Source organism: Schistocerca piceifrons, chromosome 8 (assembly GCF_021461385.2).
Source record: "Schistocerca piceifrons isolate TAMUIC-IGC-003096 chromosome 8, iqSchPice1.1, whole genome shotgun sequence".
Classification (NCBI taxonomy): Eukaryota; Metazoa; Arthropoda; class Insecta; order Orthoptera; family Acrididae; genus Schistocerca; species Schistocerca piceifrons.
The window spans coordinates 237,556,116-237,564,651 of record NC_060145.1 but is presented as its reverse complement, the minus strand read 5'-3'; the positions used below and the strand labels follow the sequence as shown (position 1 = coordinate 237,564,651).

At 42.5% G+C, this 8,536-nt stretch overlaps 1 non-coding gene across 1 annotated transcript; it reads left to right on the top strand.

Moving 5' to 3' along the window:
- The first annotated feature begins 7,324 nt into the window (after positions 1-7,324).
- Trnai-aau lies at positions 7,325-7,398 on the top strand. Its single transcript has one exon. It is a non-coding gene; the product is annotated as a tRNA-Ile (tRNA).
- Positions 7,399-8,536: the final 1,138 nt, after the last annotated feature.

Here is an 8,536-nt window from a genome sequence, read left to right as displayed (position 1 = left end):
GGAAAGAAATACAGTAGAAGAAGAATGGGTAGCTTTGAGGGATGAAGTAGTGAAGGCAGCAGAGGATCAAGTAGGTAAAAAGACGAGGGCTAGTAGAAATCCTTGGGTAACAGAAGAAATATTGAATTTAATTGATGAAAGGAGAAAATATAAAAATGCAGTAAGTGAAACAGGCAAAAAGGAATACAAACGTCTCAAAAATGAGATCGACAGGAAGTGCAAAATGGCTAAGCAGGGATGGCTAGAGGACAAATGTAAGGATGTAGAGGCCTATCTCACTAGGGGTAAGATAGATACCGCCTACAGGAAAATTAAAGAGACCTTTGGAGATAAGAGAATGACTTGTATGAATATCAAGAGCTCAGATGGAAACCCAGTTCTAAGCAAAGAAGGGAAAGCAGAAAGGTGGAAGGAGTATATAGAGGGTCTATACAAGGACGGTGTACTTGAGGACAATATTATGGAAATGGAAGAGGATGTAGATGAAGATGAAATGGGAGATATGATACTGCGTGAAGAGTTTGACAGAGCACTGAAAGACCTGAGTCGAAACAAGGCCCCCGGAGTAGACAAGATTCCATTGGAACTACTGACGGCCGTGGGAGAGCCAGTCCTGACAAAACTCTACCATCTGGTGAGCAAGATGTATGAAACAGGCGAAATACCCTCAGACTTCAAGAAGAATATAATAATTCCAATCCCAAAGAAAGCTGGTGTTGACAGATGTGAAAATTACCGAACTATCAGCTTAATAAGTCACAGCTGCAAAATACTAACACGAATTCTTTACAGACGAATGGAAAAACTAGTAGACGCCAACCTCGGGGAAGATCAGTTTGGATTCCGTAGAAACACTGGAACACGTGAGGCAATACTGACCTTACGACTTATCTTAGAAGAAAGATTAAGGAAAGGCAAACCTACGTTTCTAGCATTTGTAGACTTAGAGAAAGCTTTTGACAATGTTGACTGGAATACTCTCTTTCAAATTCTAAAGGTGGCAGGGGTAAAATACAGGGAGCGAAAGGCTATTTACAATTTGTACAGAAACCAGATGGCAATTATAAGAGTCGAGGGACATGAAAGGGAAGCAGTGGTTGGGAAGGGAGTAAGACAGGGTTGTAGCCTCTCCCCGATGTTGTTCAATCTGTATATTGAGCAAGCAGTAAAGGAAACAAAAGAAAAATTCGGAGTAGGTATTAAAATTCATGGAGAAGAAATAAAAACTTTGAGGTTCGCCGATGACATTGTAATTCTGTCAGAGACAGCAAAGGACTTGGAAGAGCAGTTGAATGGAATGGACAGTGTCTTGAAAGGAGGATATAAGATGAACATCAACAAAAGCAAAACAAGGATAATGGAATGTAGTCTAATTAAGTCGGGTGATGCTGAGGGAATTAGATTAGGAAATGAGGCACTTACAGTAGTAAAGGAGTTTTGCTATTTGGGGAGGAAAATAACTGATGATGGTCGAAGTAGAGAGGATATAAAATGTAGGCTGGCAATGGCAAGGAAAGCGTTTCTGAAGAAGAGAAATTTGTTAACATCCAGTATTGATTTAAGTGTCAGGAAGTCATTTCTGAAAGTATTCGTATGGAGTGTAGCCATGTATGGAAGTGAAACATGGACGATAAATAGTTTGGACAAGAAGAGAATAGAAGCTTTCGAAATGTGGTGCTACAGAAGAATGCTGAAGATTAGATGGGTAGATCACATAACTAATGAGGAAGTATTGAATAGGATTGGGGAGAAGAGAAGTTTGTGGCACAACTTGACCAGAAGAAGGGATCGGTTGGTAGGACATGTTCTGAGGCATCAAGAGATCACCAATTTAGTATTGGAGGGCAGCGTGGAGGGTAAAAATCGTAGAGGGAGACCAAGAGATGAATACACTAAGCAGATTCAGAAGGATGTAGGTTGCAGTAGGTACTGGGAGATGAAAAAGCTTGCACAGGATAGAGTAGCATGGAGAGCTGCATCAAACCAGTCTCAGGACTGAAGACCACAACAACAACAATGTCTAAATGGTTTTTTAACTAACCCAAAAAATTAAGGAAAACTACCGTGTATTTCAAAATGTGACCACCGCATTTTGGGGAGAGAAAAATGTTGGCCGCGCGGGGTTACCCGCGCGGTTTGAGGCGCCATGTCACGGATTGCGCGGTCCCTCCCGCCGGAAGTTCGAGTCCTCCTTCGGGTATGGGTGTGTCTGTGTGTTGTTCTTAGCATAAGTTAGTTTAAGTAGTGTGTAAGTCTAGGGATCGATGACCTCAGCAGTTTGGTCCCTTAGGAATCCACACACATTTGAACATGTTTTTTGAAAAATGTTACAGAAGTGTGCGCGATATTGTGGGTAATAAATTAACACTTTCTCTGTCTTTTCTCTCTCTCGATTCTGATAGATAAAAATTGATTTCGTATAGTTTTTGGATCTGGGGATGAAGTCCTTCCGATTTACATATATACTGAAAGAAAGGAACATGTGCTTCATTTGATCTAATGCTGCAGTCTTATTTTTACAGACTTCCTCTATTCACTAATCGCTGCTGTGTAGCAGTTCAGTTTTTCCTGTTTCTCTCTTTCCCGAGGAAATAAAAACGGCTACCCTATGCTTTGCTTACGTAGAAACGTGTTATTCCCGATAAGAGGTATCTGTTGAGCCGTTACGTCAGTAATACTGTAGTTCCAGCGACGGGATTACGGCGTTAAATCTTTTGTGCAGAGTTTTTGGCATTACTGAATCCTGATAAAAATTTTGGCGCTCAGCTCTCGGATTTTAATTTCACTGCTAAAACAAGATTACTGTATTCCTTTTAAAGAGCCACGCAGTTTGAGGCCGAATTATAAACACAGATTCCACAGCCGACTTATTACGTTGCTGAATTCATCTGCAGCTGTTTAGTCAGACATAGCAGAAACACGTTTCTTGCGTCGTTCCAACGTCTTGAATTGTTCTTAAAGCGGCGCATTAATTTGTTCCCACGAAGAGAAGGGAAGGCCGCGTGCATTCGTTATCTGTTCCACTGCTCTTGGGACTGCGCGGTGGCACAGGGAGCATCGCAGAGCCATCTAGTTGCGTTGCGGCACATTACACAAGCGTCGCATCGCATCGCAAGCCAGCGGATATGCTACGGGGTTGGAGCGGAAGGAATGTTTTGCGGTAACGGCTGAATCTTCGGTATTTCTGTCTATGTACTGTTATTTGGGAATACTTTTTCTGAGATTTTCTTGTGAAATATCCAGTTGAGCCGTGCAGAAATTCCCTCTTGTATATGACCGTTGTCCCAAAATTTCAGCAATCTCTTGCGGGTTATATCCAGATTCTGTAAATGACAACAGCGAGTAACGCATTCTCATCTGCCGAAGGAACTTGGCGACCGATCAAGTGTAGAAAGTTCAGATGGTGTGTTGGCTCTGCTCCCCGAGAAAGCGTTCTGGGAAGTTTCAGTACTGCAAATGGCACAAGAAGTCGTCAATTCAGCAGAAATGTTCATTTTCACCGTTGTCAGTAACTTTGCATATGAAGACTAAACATGCTTAGATGCAGCTGAACTGACTGCTAGCTCTAGTTCATTTAATTTATTCAATCACTATATTCCGCAAAATCCATCGCGAAGGTCAACAATTAGGAAAACTTTTAGGCGAAGGTATAAATTACATCTGCATCCGTACACCTAAAGCCACAGTGACATGCGTTGTAGAAGGCACTTCTTATTTACCACTTACACGGTTCATGCCCGTTCCATTCGCGCATAGACCGCACGAAGAAAAAGTGTTTAAATACACACACCAAAAAAAAGTTTTGCATCACCCCGGTTCCCAGAACTGAAGATAGACATTGACTGTGAATATTGTATCACAGAGACAGTCCCTTCGACTGTTCAGAGATGTCACTAAACCCGCCCAAAATGTGAACAATCATGGATGAACAACGTCTATTAAACGGAGGGGTCCGACAGCCGATCAGTTCCAGTCATTCCACTAGGAAGGAGGTACGCGGCTCGTCTGTAGTTCAACCATGCCTAGACGGGCAATACCGAGGTTCGATCGCGTCCGCATTGTTACTTTGTGCCAGGAAGGGATCTCAACTAGGTAAGTGTCCAGGCGTCTCGGAGTGAACCAAAGCGATGATTTTCGGACATGGAGGAGATACAGAGAGACAGGAAATGCGACGATGTGCCTCGCTCAGGTGGCGTAAGGGCTATTACCACTGTGGATGACCGCTAACTACGGATTATGACTCGGAGGAACCCTGACAGCAACACCACCATGAATGCACAGGACGTCGTGTTACGACTCAAACTGTGCGCAATAGGCTGCATAATGCGCAACTTCACTCCCGACGTCCATGGCGAGGTCCATCTTTGCAAACACGAAACCATGCAGAGCGGTACAGATGGGCCCAACAACATGCCGAATGGACCGCTCAGGAATGGCATCACGTTCTCTTCACCGATGGGTGTCGCATATGCCTGCAGACACAGTCGTCGGAGACGTGTTTGGAGACAACCCGGTCAGGCTGAACGCCATAGACACACTGTCCAGCGAGTGCAGCAAGGTGGAGGTTCCCTGCTGTTTTGGGATGGCATTATGTGGGGCCGACGTACGCCACCGGTAGTCGTGAAAGGTGCCGTAACTGCTGTACGATACGTGAATGCCATCCTCCGTCCGATAGTGGAACCATATAGGCAGCATTTTGGCGAGACATTCGTCTCCATGGACGACAATTCGCGCCCCCATCGTGCACATCTTGTGAATGACTTCTCTTCAGGATAACGACATCGCTCGACTGGAGTGGCCAGTATGTTCTCCAGACATGAGCCCTATCGAACATGCCTGGGATAGGTTGAAAAGGACTGTTTATGGACGACGTGACCCACCAACCACTCTGAGGGATCTACGTCGAATCTCCGTTAAGGAGTGGGACAATCTGGAACAACAGTGCCCGTGACTGCTACGGTCGCAGGTTCGAATCCTGCCTCGGGCATGGATGTGTGTGATGTCCTTAGGTTAGTTAGGTTTAAGTAGTTCTAAGTTCTAGGGGACTGATGACCCCAGATGTTAAGTCCCATAGTGCTCAGAGCCATTTGAACCATTTGAACAACAGTGCCTTGATGAACTTGTGGATAGTATGCCACGACGAATACAGGCATCCATCAATGCAAGAGGACGCGTTACTGGGTATTAGAGGTACTGGTGTGTACAACAATGTGGACCACCACCTCTATAGGTCTCGCTGTATGGTGGTACAATATGCAATGTGTGGTTTTCATGAGCAGTTAAGGTCTTGTTGTATGGTGGTACAATATGCAATGTGTGGTTTTCATGAGCAATAAAAAGGGCGGAAATGATGTTTATGATGATCTCTGTTCCAATTATCAGTACAGGTTGCGGAACTCTCGGGACCGAGGTGATGCAAAACTATTTGTGATGTGTGCATCTCTGTTCACTCTGTACTTAACCTAATGTTGTCTTCATGGTCTCTACAAGAGCTATACGCAGCGGGAGTCAAAAAGAAATCTGTGACCATTAGTGCTGTTCTTCTTTGTATGCATTCACTATCTCCAGTTAGTACTGTCTTGTACTTAAGCAATATTCGAGGATGAGTCGCTTGAATTGGGAGCAATCTCCTTTGATACATTTTCGTAGTATCCAACCAATGAACAGAAGCCACCTTTTTTGCGTACAACTGAGTCGGTGTATCACTAATTGCTATACTATGTTTCAGCATACGTAGGATACAAATGATAAACAGGACTCCATTGCTTCTCCAGTTACACCAGCTAGGTGGTTTTCACTGGTTCGTATTTACAGAAGCGCGCTGATAGTTGTGAAAGAATAATGGCTGTCCATGTGAATTAGGAGTGGAGGCATGTTTGCAGTTGTACAGGAGTTGTACAAAAATATGGAAACTCCGCGAGAAATGCTTGGTTGAACGTAAATGCAGATGCCTGCCAAGCCTGCAGAGTGCGCTGTTGTATTTGACCACTAACGGCACCTGTGCAATGTCTTCAACATGTTGCAAATTTCAGTCGTGGTCAGAACAGTATCCTGTGCAAAAAATGCAATGTGTAATTGTGATTAGTAAGATTCCCGCAGATCACGTATTTCAGTTACTTATAGTCAATCCGACAAGCGGAACTCGGGAATGACGGTACAGTTGACAAGAACCTAAATAACGCAATGCAGCTACACAATCAGATTTCAGTTTGTTGGCCTGTGACGTTCAAGGTCCGAAGCAGCGACGTTGTCGCGAATAGCACTATCTGCAGCCAACCTGCACAGCACTACCTTTTCCTTGGTCACAGACAATTATCGCTTGAAACCCTAGCCTTCAAAACTACGTAAAAAAAATGATATTCACATGTGGTATATATCTCTATAGTCTCTCTAAGCACTTTAAAATTTTTCTCTCTTACGTTAGGTTAGAGTTACGTTAGTTTAATATTACCCATTTTTGAGGATGCAAGGTAGCGATTGTATTTTAGCACTAATTCTGGAGCCCACAACTGATCAGGAGGACGCGGCGTGGTGCGACGTATGACCTGAAATGGGACGATTACCGACTGGGGTCCACGATTTTAATGTACGATTTATTGTGGGATGAGGACCACAGTTCAACATGTTTTATTCCATTTCGTTTTATGCACACCGCAAACGTGTTGCTGAACTTTTTAGCGCTTCAACTTCAAGAGCTCAGTTTGACAACTGTTGATGAGAATTTTGTCTTTCGAAACGCGTTGTTGAGTGTGTATGGGACGTAGAGCAGATGGCTGCTACCAGTTATTATTGTTACGTTAATTGTTTTGAAACGAGGGAAACTGGCTTTATCTTATCACGTCGTCGAAAACTATGAAACCACTGAAATATTTTTTCATTATTTATCAAAAAAACCCTGGCAAAGGGTCTTTCCAAAAGTTACTTATCGTTTTGCTTTTCAAAGAAGGTTTTCTTTTCACTTATTTTCTCTCATCAGTTAACTCGTAAAAAACATGAAGTTTAAACTGTCTTTGACAAATATCGCGTACACATTCTGGAATTCGTCCTATAGAGATCTAAAGCGTTTTCCAATGCTCATCTTTCAACTGTCATAATGAGTCATGACATACTAAAGAGCAAGCGAAAATAAACGTAACGGTGCAAAACCTTACGCTGACGACAGATCCGTCAGTCACAATGCTTTGCGCAGCGGAAGTGGGAGCCGTCGTTGCTAGGCTCCCAGTCGTGTACTAACGTACGAGCAATGCAAATCACTATCAAAAACCAATAAATTAACAATTAGTCAATACGGTATATAAGTATAATAACCGAGGCAGTACATCAAGGCCCGTTAGCTCAGTTGGTTAGAGCGTCGTGCTAATAACGCGAAGGTCGTGGGTTCGATCCCCCCACGGGCCACATGTTTTTTAACATTAACTAAAATTCGTGGGACTTTGTGTGTGCATGTTGTCTAACTCCGATGAAGGCTGAACCTTTTTCCGTAATATTTTCATTCACCAACATTTGTTGCACTACCAGCCTTCTATTCTTAAACATTATTTGATAACGTCGTTGATTTTCTCATCAGAGAATTTTATACAAAAAATACAGCATGCTACGACACAGTAATTGTATTTTTAACTTCTATAAATCTTTTAAATGTTCAGTTATTAAAACAGTTGCCGTTTTACATAGGATATTCAATAATAAAAATGCTTGCAATAGTACGCGATACATATCTTCCAAAACTCCTACGTCACTTGATCTGAGTGGAAGTGAAGAATACGAAAGAATTCCATTTGTTGTTAGTAAAAAATATTTTCACATCTCAATACGTATTTCGTTTATCAGGTCATTTATTATAATGAAACAGTTGTTCCAGCACTAATGTAACACAAACAGATAAGCACTGAATGAACTTGAATGATATACGAGGGTGAGTCAAATGAAAACCTTAAATATTTTTTTAAATATTATTTATTGTGCAGAAGTGGTACAAAGCTGTATCACTTTTCAACATAATCTCCCCACGCTCAATGCAAATCCTCTAGCACTTACAAAGATAGGTGCTGAAAAGAGGTTGGCTGCTGCGTCCCGACAGTGCCCACCGTTGGAGGTTCGAGTCCTCCCTCCGACATGGGTGTGTGTGTGTAGTCCACAGCGTAATTTAGTTTCAGTTATATTAAGTAGTGTGTAAGCTTATACACCGATGACCTAAGCAGCTTGGTCTCATACGTTCTGACAACGAATTTACAAAATTTTAAATCCAAACTACTGCATCTCGGTTCTTACAATAGTGCTATAGGTGCGCACTGGTTAGCTGTAACTGAAGACAGACTCCAACTCGGATTGTGGTTAAGAGCATATTAACTTAAATTGTGAATATATTTCTGAATGAATGTTTGTTACGTATTTTTCCGTCACGCTTTTCACTGTTATAAGCTATGTTCTACAAGGAACGCACGCCATTGGAGGCGGCAATCTGTAATTTATTTTACCTTAATTACTACTTCAATTTTGTTCCACAATTTCAAAGTATATATGGGTGCAAACATGG